The 23,727-nt window shown below is 51.6% G+C and overlaps 1 protein-coding gene across 1 annotated transcript in view; it reads right to left on the bottom strand.

Moving 5' to 3' along the window:
• The window catches only part of LOC149338872 (uncharacterized), a 143,733-nt gene that overhangs the window by 48,988 nt on the left and 71,018 nt on the right, over window positions 1–23,727 (bottom strand). The gene's annotated exons all lie outside the window — the stretch shown is intronic.

The following is a 23,727-nucleotide window of genomic DNA, read 5'->3' as shown; positions in this document are numbered from 1 at the left end:
GCACGGCACGCCACAAATTTATCGCACTAACACAAACATAACCAGGATTGTGGAAGATAAAAACGTCTGTGAACTGCACGTAAATGAGGTAGTTATCCTGTCTTTTCAGCAAGCAGCTTTGCTCTGTAGGTGTATGATAACATACACACTTGCAGGGCAATGATATGCCCACTGATACGGTGCAAAGTTGCGCTTCGGGAGCGTCGTTATGAACTCATTAGGTAGGTTTAACTATAACCCTTGTGAGGGTAAGTTTACACTCTAAAAAAACCAGCCCAGAGGGGAGTAAAGACAATTTGAGTCCTCAAAAGGGCCCGCTAGTCCCTAAATTTGCACACGACACTCTTCTTGCCACAAATGCGCGCTGTGCGCAAACTTAACAGACTAACTGCCGAGAAAGAGACTAACGGGGGGCGAACCGCAGCATAGCAACACGCGAAAATCGCGCGAGAAGACTCCGACTGCAATAGTACTCGATTTTTGAAGCGCAGGGCGTGGTCTAAGGCCAGTGAGAGCACCGCCGTTGCCTGTGACGAAGCGGATAGCCTTTCGCGTGAGAAAAAGGCTTCGTGCAACCGAAACGGCTGGCAGCTGTGCAAGTGCATAAACAAATACTACGAGCTTCAATACGTGTCGAATGTGAGTAGTAAAGGTTAGGGTTGGGCAAGTACACGTAGTTTAATATCGTTGCCGTTTGTTTACGAGCTTATGTGATACTGTGCAAGTATCGGCGACACTTAGCGAACCGGAGAGTGGCAAGCAGTCAATTCCCTGATACCGCTGTCCGCCAGTAACAAAAAATGAGGTGAACCATCGCCTTCTATATTTGTTCTCAACAGGCTGTAATGTGCAGCTGGCAATTGCTAGAAGTAAGACCACCTTATAAGCAAAAAAAGAAACGAAAAGAAATCAACTGTTGTGGTTGTGAAGTACCGGCCGTAATGTACACACAGTTCAGCACCTCTTCTTTGGCCAAAACACGATTTAGACAGTTGTGCGTGCGCATTAAAGGTTACCGCAGGTTGTTCCAAAAGCATATGACTCAAAAATTACCATACTGTGCTCTAAACAGCAATATGTTTGATAACAGCTTGAGCGGTAAAGACAGACAATGTGTGTGTTTCGCATATAAGGCTTTTATTTTCTGCCTCAGACCATCTGTTGTGGTGGTGTAGTCGTATCCGCGCTCGGCTCGTAATCCAAAGGTTGTCGGTTCGAATCCTGGTGTTTTCATGTATGTTTATTTCTGTTTCCTTTATCGTTGTTATGTGTGTTAAGCTCTGTCGGTAACTCTCCCCCTCTTAATTACACTGGAAGTCACGTGTAGTTTGCTTTCATTAAACGTCTGCTCCCGGGGACTAACTGTAGCACCGTTTCCAGGGGACCAACAGTTACACCCTTTGCCCCCTGTTAGTCCTTTTTTTACCCTTTCTAACATGGTGTAAATGTGCACCTGAAAAGATCAAAACCATATGCTCTTGCAGAGCAATGTTACGCCCATTGATAAGGTGTAAAGTTGCACTTCAGGAGCGTTGTAGTAAGCTCATTTGATAGGCTTAATTGTAGCCCTTGCGAGGATAAGTTTACGCTTTGGGATAGAGCATAAGCTTATTCCGAGTGGATGCAAACATGCACCAGAAAGTAAAGCATATGTTTGCACTTTCATGGCCTAAGCGTTAGTCTTTCTTAGGAAGGGTAACGTTAGTCATCAAGGGCTTATACTTACACTTGTCCAAACGGAATAACATTAGTCCTATTGCAGCCTAAACATTACACCGTACGCACTTAGTCCCCCGACGAGGGTGCAAATTTGCACCAAAAGGGGCTCGCCACAGCGTCAGTGGATTTACCCCCTTAAAGGACTAAGATCACACCTTTTTTCTTAGAGTGTGGGCATGGACCTGGTGCTCACCCTTACTCCGCCGCCACCCAGGTGTGCTCTGCTGTGTGATTCCCGTGCCGCCCTCAGCCGCCTGCAGACTCCCGGCCGTGGCACCCCGTTGCTGTGCGCGTTACGCGAGCGCATTGAGCGCCTCGCGGAGCGCAGATGCAGTATTCGCGTGCAGTGGGTGCCCGGTCACTGCGGCATCCGCGGCAACGAGCAAGCCGACGAGCTCGCCACCGCCGCACATCAGCTTCCTCCCAGCGACGAACCGCTCGCCCTGGAAGACGTGCGTGCGGTGATCTACGACCACCTCCGTCAGCAACACCCGGACGCTCGCATCGCGCGAGGAGAGCGCATTTCTCTTGTCGGCGCGCGCTCACTGTCGCGCCTCCAGCGGGCGGTGATCATCCGAGTGCGCGTCGGCTGCGTGTGGCCCGGGGAAAGACGGGTGCGCCACGGACTTTCGTCGAGCGACGCGTGCGCTGACTGCGGCGCAGTGGAGACATTGGAGCACATGCTCCTTCGCTGTACCGCTTCTGCAGTGCCGCGTCGCGAGATGCTCGCGGCGTACAGGGCGCTGGGAATCATCCCGGACAGTCTCGAAGCGCTCCTGTGGCCGCGCGGCAGTGCGCGCACCCGTGACAGAACAATGGTGAGCCTCTGTGCGTTCATCGATCAGGCGGACTTGACTCCCCGCTTGCTCTACGCCAGGTAGTGCACGCGTGACACGAACGCTCCGTGGGTGGTACCTCGGACGGTATACGCGGCCGGGCGCCCCACCCCGGCCGCTAGTGTGCCGCGCGCGCGATTAGTCCGAGACAGGACGCTACGTGCGCGCGGCTATGTACATACAGTTTACTTCTTGTGTAAGTGATTGTGCGCAGTGGCCGCTCGCGCGCACTTATTTTCGGACAATGCTTGGACATTAGCGCGCGAGCGGTGCGAACCTGATTACTTTTCTATTTTGTAAATAGTGTACAAAGCTCTCCCCTGTCCTTTCTTGCTGTCGCTCCCCTCTATACTTCTCCTCACTATCCTCTCCCTTTCCCTTTCGTTTCCGCCGGCTGCAGCTCGGGTGCTTAAGATATTAGATAGCAATTGCCGCGGCCGGCAACACTCTTTTGCTTCACTTTTTATTTTATTTTTAAATAAACCACTACCACCACAAGCACAAATCAGAAAATATAATTGGTTACATATTTGTGATCTAGAATCATTTAACACCCCTTTCAAACTACTGGCATTAAAAATTGATTTAGCGCAGCGCATTTGGGTGAAAGTACAGCGCCTTTTTTGTTAAAAAAAATTATTCTCGTTCACGTTATTTTACAGTAGCGGGCAGCGGCTCTTATTTCATCCAATTTGAGTGAGGTCGATTCGTATTTTTTCCACTAGCTGCCGGCCTTGGATGGCCTGTGTAGGTCTTGCGATCTCGTGACTTCGTTGCATGCAGCTGCTCGCCTTTTTTTAAGCGCGAAAGTTAAGTGCTTGGTTCCTTTTTGTCGTCCTGCTACGATCTCGACGGCTACGTGTGACCGCCCATTTTTCGCTACATTGGGCACAATTGCATTCGTAGGTTTTGCCGCTGCTGCCTTCAAAAAGAAGATGCGCTCAGCACGCGAAGAGCTGATGTTCCGTTGGAAACTGTCAAAGCGCAAACTGCTCCGCGGGCCTAAGACTGCGACAGTAGGGTACTACTATCACTTTGGTATGCCGCTGTCATCGGGTGCATATAAAAACCAGAAACATGACTTCTGCCGCCTGCGTGGGAGGTTTGAGATGCGACTTTCTTTTCATTTGATTTGTGGAAAATGGATCTTAATACAGGAATGTCTCGCCGTAGTATTTGCGATCAATTTGCGAGCACTTTAACCGGACACTCGCCTAGATGATCAGTCAATACGTCTTCTCCGATCGCCACGACTGGGATCAATTCCTCCCGTTCGTGACGTCCGCATACAACTCATCCGAGTAAGGGACGATCGACTGGTTATTCTCCCTTTTTGTTTTGCTGTACGGTCATGAGCCAACATTGCCGATTGATGCGGCCCTAGGGGCAGTCCCTGGGGATACGATCGGTCCGACAAACGAGGTGACAGCGCGCCGATGGAATAACGCTAGAGACCTGGTGCTAGAGCAAGAACGAAGAGCACAAGAGGCAAATAAACTGAGGTACGATCAAACACACAGCACGCAGCCATTGACCGCTGGCCATACCTCGTCTATGTACAGTACGGTCCACTGTTAAAGGGAACATGCGATCGCGTGTCTTCCGCGCTTCGTGAAGCGCTGCCGCCCAGAACGCGCGAGAATTGACGGCACAAATTGCATGCGCAGTAAGCATGTCAGCTGGGCTTTTCGCGCATGTGCCTGAGGGCGCCCATTCTCGCGACATCTAGGCAACATGGCTTCGCGAAGCGCGGAGGCCACGCGATCGTATGTTCCCTTTAACAATGGACCGTACTGTACGTATGCCTACATCCAAGCGAGGCCGCACGTCAAAATTTCTACACCCCTACCATGGTCCCTTCCGCCTCGTGAGACGAACCGCGTAAAATTATTGGGAAGTAAAGAATCGCCGGGGACGTCGCGTCGTCGTGAACATTAATCGGATCAAGCCCGACGTTGACCGCGACGACAGCCCAGCCACCAACTCCGAAGAGCGCGCCACCACCGCTGCAGAGGATGCAACGGAGCCATACCCAGAAGCAAGCACAGGTGAGCTCCCATCTAATGATAGTGACGATGACGAATTCTTCGATGCAAGGGACATGGACCCATGCGACAACGATAAAACTGCCAGTGAATTGGACCTGTCGCCGTGACGACTTTGTCTACTATTAATCGACTTGCGTGTGTGTGCAGATTTGTGTGTGAAGTGCCATACGTTCATGTGTGAAGTGCCTTACGTGCGTGTGTGAGTGCATAAAAAATTCGCGAGAAAGCAAACCGCGGGAGCAGGAACCCCAACGACTTTTCGTGACATCATGCTAACTGGAACCATCACATTGTGTGCGCGTGCGTGCACGCGTTCGTGCTCCACGATGGAACAGTTGACTTCGACCTCACTCCCTATCCCCTGAAGCGCGCAGCATAGAGGAAGAAAAAGTTTTTTTTTGTCCTCCGTTCCGCACAGCGAACTTGCGAGCGCAGCGGCTGATCGTGAGTGAGACTGCGCCACTGCACGCTGTGGTACTTAGCAAAGGAAATGAAATTGCAAAGACTACCGCCATATGTAAAGTATATTGCAGCGTACCTTATCCCTGCGTTATCCCTGCGTTATTTTTGTGTCAAGAACCTCTGAGTGAGGACAGTGGCAAATTATTTGTACCGGGGAGAGATGATAGTGCAGTAGCGCCACCTGTACTCTTGATGAAGAAATAAAGAACGGGAACAGCCTGCGATCATCATCATCATTACATAAGGGGGGGGGGGGGAAGAAAGTATGGCCATGGTCATATTTATACAGACAAGAAAAACACAACGAGAAAGCAACGAGAAAGCGATGAGGTCCAACAGGGAAGCTGCGGTCACCTTTCACTCCCGTGGTGCATTCTGGCGGGTATAAAAGGGCAGTTGAGAGCGACAGGAGGCAGTAGTGTAGGCTGTGTAGCAGTATTCCCCCGAGCAATAACAAGAAAGTGTCGGCCCTGCCCCTCTCTTCCCTAGCTCGTCGCGGGCCGTCGATGTCAGCGTTGCGGTACTGGTAACCACCGGAAGCCCTCACTGATCCGATGGTTCCCGGCCGAGGCAGTGTGGTTACCCCACGCTCGGACCCGAGGACTTAGCGTTGCGGCACTGATTGCATACCAGAGCCCTTGTTACTTCCACGACCTCCGATCACTCTCTCTAATTGTTCGCGGCAGCGTCACGCTTCACCAGTTGTTCGTCCCTCCTCTGTCGGACACTCAAGTAGTAGTTCCGCTCTTAACAAGAGAAACCTCTGGTCTATTCCCTGGTCTACATAACCAACCCGTCGCAGTCAGGGACGCTCAAGTTACTCGCGACAGTAGTGTAGCTTTCGCTACAAAAAAAAAAGAAACGTTAGACGACAGTGGGTTCATGGTGGAAAAAAACAGCGCAAACAAAGACAGAGAACACAGAACAAGAGGGGAGACACTACAAGCGCTGTTTTTTGACTCGCAATTAAGGTTTATTAGAAAAACAGAACAAAATATATACAGTAACCACCCACGACTGCGTACGTCATAACCTCGGGGAAACAGATTACTTGCATGGCGTGAAAGAGATATCTAAACAAGAGCGGCGCGCGTCTGCACCCGGTTATTCAAATATCTAATTTCCAAATCTGACAAGGCCACTGAAGGTTCGCTGACGCTGTTTTTCCGCCATGAATTCACACGAAATAGCCCAAATGTCTGCTCTGCTACAGGACAGTGGGGATAGGAGTATTGCGAAAGCATTGACGCCTCTTCGCCGCCTCTAATTGGGCCTATTCGCCTCTAGTTGCTCCTCTTTGCCTCTGTGTCGATTGTGACGTCGCGTCTGACAATCGAATCACATTATTCAACTTAAACCACAGTTAACGCACCTTACTCTAAATTAATTTGCATTTAATTCACACTTAATTCACTTAAATCACAATTTTCACACAGTCAATTTAATTCACGCCTAATTTAGTTCAGAATTCATTCATTTAGTTCACACTTCATTCACAATTAATTCACCTCAATTCACTCTAATGCACCTTAATTCATTGTTATTTACTGCTGCCGTTTCTATAATTTGTTACTGTTGATTAGATTTAGATTAACTTTAAAGTCCCCACCATTTTACCTCGGTTTTCATTTCGGTCATTCAAATTTCGCGCCGCGCGTTGGCTCTGCCCACTTTTCCTACACGTAAACCAATCACGTGGTACATCACATGATGTGTCACGTGGCACCGCACTTTCGGCGATTCAAATTTTGCGCCACTCCCGGCCCGACAACGGCCACTTTTGGACACTTTTTTGGCTCAATTAATTAACTAATGATCCGATCGGCACCAAAATTTTTGCGCCGCATCCTCACATCATCCTCCTTCGACTGTAACCACTTTTGAGACGATATCTCTGTATAGTTTCCCACAATCGCTGCGCACGCGGTTTATATTACAGAAAGCCACCAACGTATCCCAGTAATGCTTTCGCATTAAAAAAAAAGGCTAATTTCTCAGCGGAGAAACGAGACGTTGAGAAATGGCACCACGGGCACTATTGCTGTGAAGTTTTTCGGTTTCGGTTCGTTGTCGCCGCAGACGATGGCAAGTACGCCACCACCACCACCACCACCACCACCTAAAGATAGTATAAAGCAAAAGTGACCATCAAATGGAACCTTTGTGCGAAATCTGAGCCCGAAACACCGTGGCCCGAATAAATGTGCTGTTAGGCCGAGTTATTTGTTTTTCTATTTTCTCTGATTGACGCAACAGTCAGTAGAGTATAAAATGCGATTGTTATCGGGTGCCGTTTCAAAATTGGCACACATGTATTTACTCATCCTATACTATGTACTCAAGACAAGCCATCGCATAGTCTGCAGCTCTCCACCCAATCACAGTGGGAGGCCGCGCTGCTCAGCTCGGACCCGGGTGTTCAACTTCGAGTCACAGAGCGAGCCGAAGACGTCGCCGAACCACATCGTCGGTCGGCCACTTGACGACCGGCTTAGAAGAGAAGCCCACCGCGGGGAGGGGAACATCACCCCAATCCGCGCCCAAGACCACTTCTTTAATAAAGTTTACCTCCTCCTCCTCATGCACGCATCAGTATACACAAATACACTTCACGAAGCCATAACGCATTCCATTTTTGTTCATTTCGAACCAACGAGCCTTCGTAGCATGTTGTGCGCATGAAAGTTTTGTGTTGGAGGTTCTCGTACGACTACCCCCACACCAGCTTTTCTGCGACACGATTCCCCTTAACGCTGTGGCGTATTAGAGCGCGCGGGTACGTGCACCCAAGGAGGTTATATATGTATAACCTCCTTGCGTGCACCGCAAGAAAAAGCACAGCGTTGGCGACGCTAGCGCAACGGGTCTACACTGAGTTGATTGAAAGGCTCAATACGTGTTGTGTTTAGCCATGGAGGAAGAATAAGTTTTTTTACCTCCATGTGTTTAGCAATGTGCTGTCGTCTGCTACAGTGTCGTCCCAACAAGATGCAAATGACTCTTCTGTTTGAAACTTGTTTCCAGGAGGCATTGCTATTCTCCCCATGCAGCTCACAGCTCAACAGGCCAGCATTGTCGTGTAAAGAGGCGAGAGAACGACGAAAACACGAAATGCCAAGTGAAAGGCAAAAACCGAAACTGAAAAACTGTGCTAGTGTTCCATTTGATGCACTGCCAAACAGTGGCTTCAAGGACAAGCCCGCTTACTTTTTATCTAAAAAACATTTCTTTTGTATGCTTCTAGCATAGCTCCTGGCTGGTAACTCATGTGTATAGTGTACCATGTGGTAACTTCACTTCCGAGCGCTCGACGCGCCGACCATCCCTCTAGCGGAGATCAGTGCTATCAAGTTCTAAAGCCGAAGCCGAAGCCATCCATAGCCGCGCCGTTTTTTGACACAAGTTTTTACTTGAGTTGCAGCACGTGCTTCGCTCGCTGTTGCGTTTGTTTGAACCACAGTCTAGGTCGTGGTTTGAACGCCTTTGCCAGCTCTCCGTTTCCTGTTGCGCAGTGGAGGCGCTGACATGTCATGCGAATTCGCCGCAGAGATTTCGCGGGGCTTCTTTGATTTCGTCAAAGACGTGGGGACCATGTGCGCCATGGACATGGAGGACTCAGCATGCGCGGATGTCAACTGCGCATTTGCCGACAACGCCGAGGAATGGGGCGGTAAGTAGGTGTTGATGCGTTCTATGCACTGCGTAGTCGAGTTCATGACCGTATTGACGGTTGCTCTTAAGCCGGGGAATTCTGCTCGGAGGAAACTGCAAGTGGCGTAGTTACTTCCTGGCGGAAGAGTAACCGCCACTTGTTTTGATAGCAGGATACACAGCGCTGTTGTGTCCCCTTCTTGTTCTGTGCCGTCTTTGCGTTGTAATAATGAATGTAGGTAACCAACTCGCCCAAAATTTTGTATTGTGATACAGAGTATGCTGCAGCCGAGTTAATTCACTACGCTGTCATAGCTACCTGTGCGGCAGTGCGTTTTTTGGCGGTGGTTTGGTGTGCCAGAGGGCATTTTGGCTCTGTGTGTACAGTCATGAAATTTATGAGCGTGAACACGGCCGCGCGTGGCAAATAGCCTCCAGCCCTACTTGTGGCGATACGCGGCGGCTGCTTTCCGCAACGTGGTGGAAAGGGTTACGCCGCGTTGCCAGCTTCCGGCAAGCCGAAGGACAGACCTCCCTTTCCACTTTGTTTACGAAAGCGGCCGCCGCGTATCGCCACGAGTAGGGCTCGAGGCTATCTTCCACGCGCTGCCGTGTTCGCGCTCATAAATTTCATGACTGTACATTAAAGGTGGCGATGCGGTGCATTGTGAGCTAAAGCCCTTTGATGTTTTTCCAAGTAGGAAGCTACAGTGTTCTATAGGAGGTATTCGCTGAGGCCGCGCTACCAGACGGCGCGAGCGTCGTCGCGGCAAGCGCGCCATGTTTGCGGTCGTTTCAGGCCAGCTCGCGCAGTGTCACGGTGCGCCGGGAGGTGCCCGGCCTGAACCGTTAGTGATCCTTAACATATTTGTATGTTGTTGAATACGTCAGCGACCACTTTTCTTTGTGGAGCGCGTATTGTGCATGAAGTTTGCAGCAGAATTCTTCTGCGCCGTGATATAGCCGAGCTGCCTCAACTCGGCAGCAAAACTGGCTGGCTGCGCTGCACGCAAGAATGTACACGACTTGCAGCTTTTAATATCAGTTGATAACTGTCAGCTACTCATGCAGGGCACATCGTGGATAAACAGCACGATTAATTACCGAAATTCCAAAACTGCCGCCGCAGAAATTAATAATTCAAACGCCTGTAGTCCGCGAACTGCTGATGCTTCTCAGACGGTCGTTCAGCAGAAAGGCAAAGCGTCATAGCTGCCTTATTTACACGACAGAACGGTCAAACAAATACTGTCATGCGCTCGCAGCACGAACGGCAGACACAGCGAGAATGTTGCAGTTTTGACTGTAGCTACTTAGCGCTGCTTCGTATGCACAAGACGTCTAGCGCTTTCGCAGCAACCCAGTGTGCAGCCATTCCGCTAGATTCAGTAGTAACACGTCACTTTCAGCAGATGGAGATGACAAATTAAGCTACAGCTAAGTGAACAGACCCTTCGAATTACTCACCTCTTCAAAAACGGCACTTCGGCCGTCGGCACCCTCAGCACGGCTCTTGGACTCACCCGCTGGTCAAGTAATTGCACCCTCTCATAGGTTTATATCCTTTAATTCCTTGTCATGCCAACAAACTTAAGCCGTGCACAAGGTGTTCCTCGATACCAGTGAATTCAACGCGCGGCAGCAGTCCTGTACGTCTCACACTGCGCCGGCGCCTCCGCTTTCTTACGGGCCGACCTTTTCACAAAGTGGAACCTTTTGAGCGTGGCCGCTCTTTTCTGCTTCGCGCAGTTCCCGGAACATCCGCTCAGTAACGCGGTGTTACGGGCCGGACAGTAATTATCTATGGCGAGACGCGAAATACACTCACATTTCACACATCACCGGCTATTTAACGCTGCGGCTGGCTGCGGCGGCCGCGCGCGCGACCACCAACATGGCGAATGCCGCGCCGGCCGCTAGCGCCCCTTGCGGATGACGCCATGTGAATACCTCCTATATCGGCTTGATCGTATTTAATATTTTCAACAATTACCAGGCAAACAGAGTGAGACTAGTTTCATGGATTCTTCTCAAGGTACGTATGATCCTAACGGAGGCTGGGGTAACAACATGTTGAAAGATCTGCAAGACCTGACTCATTAATGTCTTGATGTATTTGGTGACGGTCATTTCTACTACTGATGGTTCATCGCTCGAAGACCCTCTGTCAGCTAAGCTTCATGCAAGCTACATGTTACTTTCAGAAACGTTCAAGTACTAAGGATCTGTTTTCGTGGAGGTCATACAATTCTGTAATGACCTCTTTTAATGCAGTGAACAGCGAATTCGTTTCACGCAAGATTGATATCTCGCGGTGTCACGATCTGCGTTAATGGCTATCTTTAGAGCTGAGAGTGCTTCCTTCTCTTGGCCCCAAAGCTTTGTTGGTGACATCTTCCACTGCAATAGCTGCGCAGGGGATCTCCTTCAAGATTAACTGCGGCGTTTCTGTCGCCATATGTACCACATATGGTGAGAATAGTGAACACAAATCCTTTCCCTCACCAGCTAGACAATACGAGTGCTGACAGGACGGGGGTAGGGGAATAAATGTCTTTCAAGATATGCCCTGGAAGGTCACATGAGCCAGATGAGCCATCATGTGGGTGCTCAGAATATTTAAGCGCTCACTAACCGGCCAGTGTGATTCGAATAATAATTGCCAACCGACGCCCGTGTGGCTATCCTCTGAGCTCCACGTGGAGCAGATGAAATTTTGAACTCGTCCGTAGGATCACCTTGGCACCTAATGTGAAGTTGAAATAAAGTTACCCTCCTTCTGTGTATGTCCTCCTTCGCAGCCGGTAAAATTATTCGCAGGAACTCTCAAAATGGTAGTCAGATGGTGCACAAGACACGCGTTAATGGGGAGCCTCTGATTATTCATCATCAGGCGGCGAAAGGTGGAAGGCACTTCAAAACCGTGATAGTGCGCTTTTTGAGAATTCTTCGCCACAATAAAAGGCTAACCATCCGACAGAGTTTTTATTTTGTGTCAGTTTATGTGAAGTCACGTTTATCACAAACTGTTTTTAGTGACAAAACCAGTGTTCCAGACTTCCCACCTCTCGTTCCGGATCGATTTTACAGGAGTAAAAGAAAGAGATACGCCCATCACAAAGACGGCGGAATTCACCTGTCGCCCGCATCAACGGCCCAAATTTCACCACCCACTGATCTGTGAAGGTGAGCTCCGAACGCCATCAATCTTTGGCCCGACTGTGTTACCTGGAGCAGAACACAACACACACTGGGCAATGATCATTACATTATAAAAATCACTGTAACCTACAAACCACCCCGTCACGCAAATACAGCACACAAACTCATTAACTGGGATGCCCTTCGTGCTGCACGCACCGCCCTCCCAGACACTCCCATCGCAGAGCTCGAAGCATGGGTGCAATCATTCGAGCATGACGTTCAGCACAACACGCGATACATTGAAATTACAACAGAAACCCTTACCCTCGACGCACGCCTAACTTCTGGGAGGCTTATCACAGCCTCCTGGAACGCTGGAAAGGCAACAAACGTAACACGGCACTTAAAAAGCGGCTGGCCGCGCTGCAGACACAAATCCAACACCCTGAGGAGCTGTGCCGATCCAACTGGGGACAGATATGTGACACCGCCGCCGAAAAGCTGTCCAGCAAATGCGCATGGCAACTCCTCGGACAGCTCATTGACCCCACACGCACCAAATCAGCAACACAACACCACGTGACACGCCTCGTACACGAACATACTGACGATCCCGACACCCTCCTAGACACATTTTTAACCATGTACACCTCTCCAGGAAACCTCAGACATCCACCCACTACACAGGACAAGCCAATCCCACACTTGACACCGTCATCACGGAGACGGAAGTCAGAGAGGCCGTCCTGATTCTCCGCGCCAACTCCGCACCTGGTGCAGACCAAATCACAAACTCCATTCCCCATAATCTCGATGGCCAATCGAACACCCAGATTACGAAATTCTTCAAACAGTGCTGAGGGAGGGTAACCCCCCCCCCCCCTCCGGTCCTGCCGCCACGCGAAGTTAATATTAATACCCAACCCAACAAACCACTTACACTCCAAAGCCTTCACCCGTTTTCGCTAACCTCGTGCCTCGGGAAGCTATTTGGGCATGTTGTGTTAGCGAGACTCACAAGTCACATGGCGGACAATCTATACCCGCATAACATGGTGGGATTTCGCCCCCATCTATCCGCGCAGGACGCCATGCTTCAACTTTCACACGACATTTTCGGCCCGCTTCTTCCAGGTCACACCAAGGCACTGTTAGCTTTGAATCTCTTCAAAGCTTTTGGTCGCATTAATATCAGGCGATCATGACTGCCCTATCCCCATTGAATATTGAGTGCGCACGTACACCTACATTCAAGCATTCCTCACTGACCGCACAGCTGAGATACACTTCGGCTCTCTGTCATCCCCCTCTTACACGCTTCAGAGTATCGGTACCCCTCGAGACTCCGTCCTTTCCCCTTTCCTGTTTAACATTACCCTCGTCCCCCACGCCTGAAATTTGGCAACTGTTCCCCACCTGAATCACACTCTTTATGCCGACGATATCACCCTGTGGACCACTGACGGCAGTGACGGCGGCATCGAGAGCACCTTACAGGAAGCAGCCACCCTCAACCAAAATTACGCACGGACCATCGGAATGTCTTGCTCCCCAGAGAAGTCCGAACTGCTCCTCATCAGGCCTAAGAACCTCCGCTCCCCCATTGCCATTAAACTGAATGGTGACCCGGTACCTAATGTCGAGACCCTCCGTGTATTGGGCCTGCACATCCAGATTGATGGTACAAAACACCACCACTCTCAAGAAACTCAAGCAGGTTGTAGGCGCGATATTGCACCTCATCCGCAGGGTTTCGGGACATCATAGAGGCATGAAGGAGCGTGGCCTATGTCCCCTCATTCATGCCTTTGTCCTCAGCCGTGTGCTGTTCACTACCCCATACCTACAACTATTCAAACACGACATAAACGCTTTGGATGCTTTGATTCGCAAGGCATTCAAGGCAGCCCTTCATGTTCCCCTCAACGCGTCCACAGACAGGTTACTAGGCCCAGGCCTCCACAACACGATCGGGGAACTGGTGGAGACCCACCGATAGGCGCAATACATCAGGCTCACGCAAACCTCCACAGGCTGGTATATCCTGGACTCCCTCGGAATCAGAATACCGGCCAACGACGCAACCCTCCTCGCCTTCCCATGACCCCTTCACCGGGACCTTCTCCTCAGGCCGCTCCCGAGGAATATGCGCCCGTTCCACCATGAGCAGCGCTGCAGAGTCCCTGCGAAGGCACTTACTCCATCGAGCGTACGGCTCCAAGCCGGTTGCAGTAAGGGTGGACGCTGCCGCACGGGTGATGAAGCGACAGCAGCTGTGGGTGATGAAGCGACAGCAGCACTACCTCTTCCTCCAAACACCTCCCCAGAGACCGCAGAGGAAGTCGCCATTGCAGTTGATATCACCCGCACGGAAGTCTGGTACATTTTAACTGACTCTAAAACAGCGATTCTAAATTTTGCTCGAGACCGACTCCATGTCCCTGCTTTTGGCATACTGGAGAAGCCCGATGCACCCCCATCCCGCCAAGTAGAGCTGATAGGGGTGTCTGCGGACTCCGGGAATCCCGGGAACGAGGCCGGCAACCTTTTAGCCCGAGGTTCTTTAAACCAGGCTCAGGTGGCCTAGGATCCAGGATTCACGAAGGAGCGAATGCACTCATTCAGCGAGCTCACGAAGGAATACACAGCCTCACGTCAGCTCTATCCCCCGTTCCACCCCTCCCTAGGTAACAAACACGCAACACTTTGGCGCAGACTACAGACACACACTCTCCCCTCCCCCCTTAACCTAGCCCACTATCATCCCTCCTTCCCCACTCCGGCATGCGCCCTATGCCCAGAACCCTTCGCCTCTTCCCTTCACATCCTTTCCCTCTACCCGGCGCACCCTACCCCGCGGGACCTAGAGAACCTCAAGACCATGGAGGAGTGGGAGACCCTGTTGCGCTCGGAGGACCCGGCCATGCAGACCATCGCCACCGGCAGGGCTGCCAGTGTTATAGACCTTAGGAACATAAACGCTTGAGTGCAGAGGGGTCGTGCGGGGACCCTTGGGCCTGCCCCGAATTCCTCTTGTAGTAAAGTTTTTTATTGCGAAACCAATACTACGCTAGGTTTTGAGCCTTCAGCGTGGTCCCGGCGGTAGTCCCGGCGGTAGGTACGTTTGACCTTTCGACGGCCTCCAGTTTAATGACGCGTGGAGGCGCTCGCGTCTGTGACGTCATACCGAGGTGAAATCTGAGCTACCAAGTCGGTTCGTCGGCACGGTTCCAGCGGTAGCCACTAAGCGCCGCAGATCCCAGGCAGTAAGAGATAGAGAGAGAAACTTTATTTCAACAGGAATTCGGGGCACGTCCCAGGTTTCCCGCACGACCCCACAGAACTCAAGTGTTTATGTTCCTAAGGTCCATAACACTGGCAGCCCGGCCGGTGGCGATGGTCTGCACGGCCGGTTCCTCCGGGCGCAGCAGGGTCTCCCAGTCCTCACAGGTCTTGAGGTTCTCTAGGTCCCGCGGGCGAGGGTCCGCCGGGCAGAGAGAAAGTCAGTGGAGGGAAGAGGCGAAGGGTTCTGGGTATAGGGCGTATGCCGGAGTGTGAAAGAAGGGATGATAGTGGGCTAGGTTAAGGGGTGAGGGGAGACTGTGTGTCTGTAGTCTGCGCCAGAGTGTTGCGTGTTTGTTATCTAGGGAGGGGTGGGGCGGGGGTTAGAGCTGGTGGGAGGTTCTGTATGCCTGGGTCAGCTCACTGAATAGGTGCATGCGCGCCTTCGTGAATCCCCGATCCGAGGCCACCTGAGCCCGGTTTAGAAAACCTCGGGCTAAAAGGTTGGCGGGCTCGTTTCCGGGATTACCGGAGTGCGCAGGCACCCATATCAGCTCAACTTGGCGGGGCGGGGGTGCGTCAGGCGAGTCCAGTATGTCAAAATCAGGGACATGGACTCGGCCTCGACCAAAATTTAGAATCGCAGTTTTAGAGTCACCTAAAATATACCGGGCTTCCGTGCGACTGATAGCAAGTGCAATGGCGGCTTCCTCTGCAGCCTCTGGGGACGTGTCTGGAAGGAGAGTTAGTGTGAGGAGGATGGATGAAGAGGTGTCCACCGCAGCTGCTGTCGCTTCATCAACCGTGCAGGCAGCGTCGACCCATACGGCGTCCGGCTCGGAGCCGTACGCTCGATGGAGTGCCTTCGCACGGGCTTTGCGGCGCTGCTCATGGTGGGACGGATGCATATTCCTCGGGAGCGGCCTGATGAAAAGCTCCCGGTGAAGGGGTCGGGGGATGGCGAGGAGGGTTGGGTTGTTGGCCGGTATTCTGATTCCGAGGGAGTCCAGGATATACCGACCTGTGGAAGTTTGTGTGAGCCTGATGTATTGCGCCTGTCGATGGGCCTCCACCAGTTCCCCAATCGTGTTGTGGAGGCCCAGGCCTAATAATCAGTCTGTGGGTGTGTTGAGGGGAAGATGACGGGCTACCTTGAATGCCTTGCGAATCAAAGGATCCAAAGCGTTTGTCATATTTGCATAGTTGTAAGTATGGGGTAAGGTACAGCACACTACCCCATCATAGAGGCATCATAGAAACATGAAGGAGCGCGACATAAGTCGCGCTCTTTCATGCCTTTATGATGTCCTGAAACCCTGCGGATGAGGCGCGATACCGCGCCTACCACCTGCTTGAGTTTCTTGTGAGTAGTAGTGATTTTTCCATCGTTTTGGATGTGCATGCCCAATACACGGCGTGTGCCAACCTCAGGTACCGGTTCACCATTCAGTTCAATGGCAATTGGGGAGCGGGGACAGCGGTGGTTCTTAGGCCTGATGAGGAGCAGTTCGGACTTCTCTATGGAGCAAGACAGTCCGATGGTCGGTGTGTAATTTTGGGTGAGGGTGGCTGCTTCCTGTAAGGTGTTCTCTGTGTCGCCGTCTCTGCCGTGGGTGGTCCACAGGCTGATACCATCGGCATAAAGGCTGTGCTTCAGGTGGGGAATAGTTGCCTATTTTCGGGCGAGGAGGATGAGGGTAATGTTAAAGAGAAAGGGGGAAAGGACGGACCCTAGAGGGGTGCCGATGCTCTGAAGCGTGTAGGAGGGGGAAGACAGAGGGCCGAAGTGTATTTCAGGCAGTAAGAGACGGGACTGCATTTATTTCGAGAAAAGGAAAGGCATCTCACCAACTCTGTGCTTTAGTGGACACCTCAATAACACCTTAAGCTAATTCCGGCATTCATTGATGCGCTCTGACATAAACAGCGTTGTAGACTATTTGGAGGAAAGGAAAGGCGCCTTACCAACTCTGTGGTTTAGTGGACGCCTCAATAACACTTTTGAGCTAATTGGGGCGTTCATTGACGCGCTCTGTCATAGACAGCGTTGTAGACTGCGGTGATATGGAGGAAAGGAAAGGCGCCTTACCAACTCTGTGGTTTAGTGCACACCTAATTAGCACTTTAAGCTAATTCCGGCGTTCATTGATGCGCGCTGATATAGTCAGCATTATAGACTGCGTTGATTTGGAGGAAAGGAAAGGCGCCTTACCAACTCTGTAGTTTAGTGAACACCTCAATAGCACTTTTAACTAATTCCGGCGTTCCGTGCAGAACTCAGGTTTTCGCCTTTCCCTACTTTAGTCGCTAAAGTTGCTCCTAATTTGCTTTCGCAACCTTGCGGGCTTAACCAAGCTAAGCCTGTGCCAATTTTTCTCTCTCTCTCTCTCAAAGTAGTCAGGAGCCAGACAAGCGCGAAATGGCATCTAAAGTATACTGCCTGCACTGCAGACCTTAAAGAAGCCAGGCTACAACTACAAGACGAAGAACTGGAAATAAAAAAAAATTACCGAAGACACTTTGGAAATTCTAAAGTGTGCTGGGCGAAAGCCTTGCGGTCAACCCACCACCGCTTTCTCGAACCGCTCGGCCGTGGCGGGCTTCCCGCATGTGCGGTTTTTATTGTGTTTGGTGACTTCGGTCTCTATTTTGATTGCAGTGTTTTAGAGTGAGCACTTTGGCGCCCGTTTCGCGGCGTCGCCGTCCTGTTGTCCGTTCGGCGTTCATTGTGTTCATTGGCGTTGGCGTTGACGTTTTACGCTCCGATCATTTTAAGGAAAGGAAGCGCTCATAGCGGGCTCCTTGGTCAGTGGACGCCTGAATCGCGCTTTTGTGTTGTTGCTGCTGCTGCACTCCATTGAGCGTACGGCCCCCAGCCGGACGCCGTATGGGTGGACGCTGCCTGCACGGGTGATGAAGCGATAGCAGCTGTGGTGGACTCTTCATCCACCCACCTCACACTAACTCTCCTTCCAGACACGTCCCCAGAGGCTGCAGAGGAAGCCGCCATTGCACTTGCCATCACTCGCACGGAAGCCCGGTATATATTAAGTGACTCTAAAACTGCTATCTTAAATTTTGCTCGAGGCCGAGTTGATGTCCCTGCTTTTGGCATACTGGACTCGCCCGATGCATCCCCACCCCGCCATGTGGAGTTGTAGTGCCTGCGCACTCCGGGAATCCCGGAAACGAGGCTGCCAACCTTTTAGCCCGAGGTTCTTTAAACCGGGCTCAGGTGGCCTCGGATCGTGGATTCACGAAGGAGCGCTTGCACACATTCAGTGAGCTGACCCAGGCATACAGAGCCTCACGCCAGCTCTACCCCCCGCCCCACCCCTCCCTAGGTAACAAACACTCAACACTCTGGCGCAGACTACAGACACACACTCTCCCCTCACCCCTGAACCTAGCCCACTATCATCCATCCTTCCCCACTTCTGCATGTGCCCTATGCCCAGAACCCTTCGCTTCTTCCCTCCACATCCTTTCCCTCTGCCCGGCGGACCCTCCCCCACGGGACCTAGAGAGCCTCAAGACCTGGGAGGGCTGCGAGACCCTGCTGCGCTGGGAGGACCCGGCCGTGCAGACCAGCGCCACCGGCCGTGCTGCCAGTGTTTTGGACCTCAGGAACATAAACACTTGAGTGCAGTGGGGTCGTGCGGGTACCCTAGGGCGTGCCCCGAATTCCTCTGTAAATAAAGTTTTTCTCCCTCTCTCTCTCTGCTGCTGCAAGAGCCGTTGCCTAGCAACCGTCGCGGTGGACACCTGAACCGCACCGTACAGGAAAAGAGGCAGTGGGAGTGAAAGAAGAAAGACAAAGAGGTGCCGTAGTGAAGAAAATGAAAATTCTATTTGGGGAAAGGAAATTACGCAGTAACTGTCTCGCATCTCTCGGTGGACACCCGTCGTCCGTTTGCAGAGGTAGGGAGGAAGGAAGTGGGAGTGAAAGAAGGAACAGAAAGAGGGCCCGTAGTGAAGAAAATGAATTTGAGGAAAGGAAATTACGGAGGAGGTTGCGCCGCTGCGTGGAGGAGAGGCCACAGTTCGCACGATTCCAGCGCAAGGACGGACAGCGCGAGCATGGACGGATACCGCGAGCATGAGCCATTAAAGGCTTTCGACTTTATAACTGCGTCACACTTTGCTGCATAATAAATACCCGTCTTTAATGTAGCCGTAATTAGACGCAATGGGGGGGAAACAACCGAAGCTAAACATTGGACGTAGCAGGAGAGAAACCAAGCTAAACGGCAATATGTATTGAAGTTTAACCGCACTCTCGCTACGTATATCCTTTCTGATATAGATTATAAAGGAAGTAATACACGCTTCCTAGCGTACAAGGCCCGCCAGGAATACAATATCAAGTTGTTTAGAAAACTTTTTATTCACATATGTACACATGCCAAGGTTACTAGAATTCACATTTACAAGAACACATGACACATGTAAGGCGAGCCAATTAAAGAGGTACCATAAACATTTCTAAGTAACTAACAGGAATGGGCGATGTAAAATAGGAATGCATATATACCGATTGTCAGAAGAGCGAAAAGGCAATAACTGGACATTGAAACATTGAAAAAGATACTTTAGCGCCAGTTTGGCCTAAAAACCAAGACAAGACGACCGTTATTTACAGAAATAAATGGGCATGACCACTGTCGGAGAAACTCTTCCTCACCAAAGAAAAAGAGTTCCTCGGACAAAAAACTGATCAGCTCCCGTCGGAGACGGCCACACAGCGCGGCGTCGAAAGCCACTAGCGACCGCGGCGCATCGACTGCGCCATGAACTAAAAAGACCTGCAACTATTAACAGGCGAGCAAAACGGCCGCTGGGGAAGCGGCCGCGGGAGACGAAGCACGAAATGCCCTGCCCACGAAATCCCGCATGAACCGCGCGCCAAAAGACACGCTCTACAACACAGGTGACTGTAGCGTGGCGATTAGATTCCGGGAGCGGGCAATTCGGACAGGTACTGGAGCGTAACACACCCCACCGTTCTAACCGATCACAAGTAGGGAGCACTGCCCAGCCAAGTTTCCAGACAAAGTCACGTAGATGATCTGGGAGAGGTGTCGACGCTAAACGCGCCCACTGAACGCGGCGCACAGGTGAGCGGCGAGACGCCGGCACAACAGGTAACAATAGCGTGCCCATAACGTCCACCACACGGTCTGCAACGATGTTGACAGCAGGTGCTACTGCTCTAACATGCCTGTAAAAGGCCACTGATGAAGCGTAGAAAGCTGTAGGTTGCTCTGACTGGGGTCCATGATTAACAGGGGCCGCCGGATCCAAAAAGCGTAAAGAAGGGCCCAAAAAGTACCGAGCCAGGATTCGCGCCGGAGACGCGTTTCCTAGCAGGATACGCAAATACTCTTCAACGCTAACAGCGAGGACGTGACGGACAAATTTGGAAAGGCAAACCCTCCTCTCTCCCGTGGTTGTCCAAGAACAGCACGGGCCACAAGCTCGGTTCCGCCTGACCAAAATAACGAAAAAACTGTAGTCTGCACTCGCCTTATGACACGGAGGGGTGGTTTAACAGTGTAGCAGAGGTACCAGAAGGCACCGAGCATGACGGACTGAACCAGGTAGCGCCTCTCAAGCAGAGGCAAATCGAATGTCTGCGCCCTTCGACCACGAGCTGTAATGTCTTCGACGACCGAAGACCACACACCATTCCATATTCCAGCCCAGTCGTAGGTCACACCTAAAATGCGCATCTGCGCGCACCACTGCAAAGGTATTGAAGATGTAATACGAGTCTGGGTAGACCCCACAAAAAAGTAGCAACTCTTCGAGTAATTAAGAGCAGCCCCAGAAAAGGAGGCGTACTCACGGAAAACATTTAAAGTTTCAAGCAGGCTGCGTTCATCAGCTAAGTACAGAGTGATGTCGTCTGCATAAGCAGTGACGCGTACCGCTTCGCTGCATGGCAAAGCCAGACCTCTAATAAAGGAGTGGCGATTGACTGCCAAGAGGAAAGGCTCTAATGCTAAGACAAACAAAAGGGGGGAGAGCGGACAACCTTGACGGACGCCGCGGCGAACATCAAATGCGGTACTTTCCCGGCCATCGAGGAACAGAGTGCTTGAAATATCTCTGTACATCTCTTTAATGAGAAGCACGAAAGAAGGTGGGAAGCCGAAAGCATCCAGCATCCCGTAAATGTACTCGTGCTCTAAGAAGTCGAACGCCTTTTCCTGATCAAGGGAAACAAGAAGACCCTGTGCGCGCCGTCGTAAAGTATACGCTAGGATGTCTCGCGTTACAGAAGATAAACTGTGTATTTCACGGCCTGGGATGGAGCAAACCTGGTGGCAGGAAATAAGTGACGGGAGGAGAGCTCGTAGACGACGAACGAGTAATTTTGCTAATAGGTGTGGTTTATGGGGTTTAACGTCCCAAAGCGACTAAGGCTATGAGAGACGCCGTAGTGAAGGGCTCCGGAAATTTCGACCACCTGGGGTTTTTTAACGTGCACTGACATCGCACAGTACACGGGCCTCTAGAATTTCTCCTCCAAAGAAATTCTAGCCGCCGCGGCCGGGATCGAACCCGCGTCTTTTGGGCCAGCAGCCGAGCACCATAACCACTGAGCCACCGCGGCGGCTAATTTTGCTAATACTTTGTAATCTGAATTAAGCAGGGTGATAGGGCGCCAATCTGCCGGACATGTCGACATAGGAGACTTTTTAGGAATAAGGACAATGCGGCCTCTTTTGAATGATTCTGGAAATACGTGCTCAGTAAAGCATATTTTTAATACGTCCGAGAAAATAGGGCCCGCAATATCCCAAAATTCTAAATAGAACTCCACAGGAAGGCCGTCTGGACCAGGCGCTGAGCCTCGTTTCATGGAGTCCAACGCCTCCTTGATTTCATCTGTTGTTGGCACAGCCATAAGGCCGTCATGGAGTTCAGTTGAAACCTGCGGCAAGCATGCTAAAAATGGGGCTGCGGAAACGACATTGCGATCAACTAGAATGACCGACTGAGCAATACCCCTGAAATGGCTAAAAAACGCACTGAAATTCCTGCCACCTGGTTGGGACGTAGCCCCGGCGGAAGATGTAAACGCAGGGGCACCTTGAGTGTACAACAGCTCTTGGCGGGCCAACCGAAGCACCTCAGGATGAGCAGTTGGACTGCGTCGACAACGCCATGCAGCCGCTGTCAAAGAGGAGGCACGTAAAAGACGCTGTAGGCGCTCCGAAAGCTCCTCTTTCCATGCGCACATAAGCGACGAAGGCGACGGGGTGCGTTGAGCAATACGTAGCTTCGCCGTCACCACACGCACCTCATCTGACACGCGAGCCCTAAGGGCTCGACCAGATGCGGCGGTGGTGGTGGTGAAAACATTTATTACGAATGAGCAGGAGGTATGTTTGGATCAGCCCGTAAGGGACCGATCCTTACAAACACTAGGTGGAGGTCCCTAGTATGGGACCCCAGTGGCGGTTGCCGCCGCCCGGGCGCGCCCGACTAAGGCTTGTTGGGCCTGTAAGTCGTGGCAGCCGAGCAGGGTCGCCTCCCAGTCCTCCCGGATTGGGTTGGGGATAGGGGGAATAGCGGGGTTGGAGGGGCAGGCCCACACCATGTGATGAGTGTCAGAAGACACTGCACTACAGTGTGGGCAGCTGCCGCTAAAGGAGGGGTCAAAATGTTTTAGCGCTGCGGGGACAGCAATGTATTGGTGAGAAGGCGGAGAAGGAGCCGCTCATCCGCCTTCTTAAGGCCTTTACATGGGCTAGGGTAAAGGCGATGACAATTTTGATAATATGTTGTAATATCTTTGAATGTATAGACCGGATTAAAATCGGGTTCCTGATCGGACGGGGAGGAGAAAACAGCCCGGTGAGAGAGCGCGCGGGCGGCTGCGTCTGCTGCCTCGTTTCCTGCCAACCCCTGATGAGCAGGGGCCCATATGAGGTAACGGTGTGCGGGGTCCGTATCCCGTATGCAATTTTGGTATATTCGATAGGCTAGGAAGGGAGTGCAGCCTTGTTCGACGTTCCGACAGGCCCCTCGCGAGTCGGTGATTATGTATTTTGAATTCGAATGTGAGGCCGCGAGAGCAATCGCGACCTCTTCTGCTTGTGTTGCACTGCGGGCTCTGAAAGTTAGGCCGTTAACTGTGTTGCTGTTGTGAACTACCGCGGCCGTGTACCATCCCCCGTGGTGAGGGCCGGAGGCGTCCACGTAGTATACACCTGTTTTGCTGCCATAATATCGGGCTAGCGCTTCCGGTCGTGCCAGGCGCCGACCATTATGGTCTTCATGTGACATGTTTGCTGGAAGAGGCCGCACGTGGAGGGCACGTCTCCACAGTTCCGGGATGCGAAACCTGTCTTCCATTGGAGGGGTGTGTTGGATATGGAGTCGAGCAAGAAGGCGGCGACCCGACTCCGTTAGCGACAAGCGCGTGTACTGGTTTGTAAGGTGCGCCTCCCGGAGTTCCCGGAAAGTATTCACCACCCCAAGAGCCATAAGCCGGCTGTTTGAAGTAGTGATGGGGAGGTCAAGGGCACGTTTAACAATTTTGCGAAGGATGACCTCAAGGGCGTCCTCCTCTT

The sequence above is a fragment of the Amblyomma mixtum genome, chromosome 6, assembly GCF_055824585.1.
Source record: "Amblyomma mixtum isolate Tamu chromosome 6, ASM5582458v1, whole genome shotgun sequence".
Lineage (NCBI taxonomy): Eukaryota > Metazoa > Arthropoda > Arachnida > Ixodida > Ixodidae > Amblyomma > Amblyomma mixtum.
Note: the sequence above shows the minus strand (reverse complement) of the source record. Positions and strands in the feature narration are given on the sequence as shown.